Raw genomic sequence first — 1,499 nt, forward strand, 5'->3', positions numbered from 1 at the left:
CCCCGAACTCTCCAAAGTTGCAGAACATGCAATTATGTGGAATCTAAACTTATTTTAGCTGATGGTCAATTTGCACATAGAAAGCAGTTAAATACCTGTGATGCTCTTGAAGATCTGGCACGCTAATTGCAAGAGAACCTCGTAAGGGTTTTGAGTGCAGAGTAATTAAAAGAAGATTTTAGCACCTCTTTTGGTTCAGTAAATGACAAAGCATTTATTTATAAACTTCAAAATCTCGAAATGCTGCAAGAGGATATGAATTTCGTGAACTCATGACTGTGGCTTTCGGACAGAGAAGATCTTACAACTAAGATCAATCAGACAGCACAAAATGGCTGTTGTGTGCTTGCCGTTAGCCATCCGTTGCTTGGATGAGACTTAACATGGCCTATTCTTATACGGGAAAGGCCAGTGCCTCACTTTATTAGGATATGCCGTAAGGAAAACACTTTTGCATTATTTTGGAATGTTCTTGGCACCCCCAACTAGGGAAGACGTGATTGCTCCTGCTGGTATCCAGAATCAGACACCAAGCATTACGTCTGATGGTCTGGCACTGTGAAGAAACACAGATGTAAACACATCGAATCCACAGGTCAGTTCTTAAAGAAAATGCCAAGAATTGGACTGCCTCGCCATTCTTTTCTTCTCCTCCTCATAAGAAAAAGCAAACATTTCAGTGACTCAGCTGGAGGGATGAAATTCGCGTGAAGTATAAATAAACTTCGTCTAAAGTCTATAAAAAATCATAACATTCAGAAGTGAAAGTATCAAGGCAATTGTTTCTCTTTAAAAATGATATAAAAATGTAAGTTATGTGGAAACTGAGCACGATTGTATTTAGTATTCAAAATGAAACATTAGATATTAGTAGACACTACAAAAGTAAAACAATACAAGGTGTTTGACATTTAACTCATTTTATTACATCGTTACAAATGCTCCATTTAGGGGCGTTGACTTGCAGCTCCAAATAATCGCATCTAAGTCGTTTTTTGAGTAAAACTTGTCTGAAACGAATTCTGGAGACTGGAACGATTTCATCATTAAGATAAGCATTTACTACCAATAGCCTCCCAGGCCATATCCATAGCTTTTGATAGGTTTATAGTAAATGTGCTTAATGATCGGATATCCATGATGGATAAAGCCAGGATCGGCTTCAGGCTCCGGCATGGCCTCAGAGGATCCCAAAATGGCCAACAGAGCCACCAGAAGCAACAGCATTGCGCCAATCTGCAATATGAGAGGGAGTCATCGATTATGAATTATTCAGAGACTGGAAATCATCTTTAACTCTTAATCTTGATTAATCTCAGTGTAATAATCTTTATATATGAAAATATATTCAAATAAATTTAGATATAATTCATGTATTTACTCAGAGACGTATTCATATATTGACTTGTGAATCAGAACTGGACCTGATGTGCTCATTTACTCACCACCTTCATATCGAAGAGCTGAGGTTGAGGAGTGTTCAGTCGACAGAGGCACTT

General features: G+C 38.1%; 1 long non-coding RNA gene across 1 annotated transcript; it reads right to left on the minus strand.

Annotated features, from left to right (window-relative positions):
• Positions 1–903: 903 nt before the first annotated feature.
• On the minus strand, positions 904–1,499 carry LOC135204510 (uncharacterized). The gene is made up of 2 exons (XR_010312260.1): positions 1,446–1,499; positions 904–1,236 (listed from the first exon to the last, which is right to left on the minus strand). It is a non-coding gene; the product is annotated as an uncharacterized LOC135204510 (long non-coding RNA).

Source organism: Macrobrachium nipponense, chromosome 24 (assembly GCF_015104395.2).
Source record: "Macrobrachium nipponense isolate FS-2020 chromosome 24, ASM1510439v2, whole genome shotgun sequence".
Lineage (NCBI taxonomy): Eukaryota > Metazoa > Arthropoda > Malacostraca > Decapoda > Palaemonidae > Macrobrachium > Macrobrachium nipponense.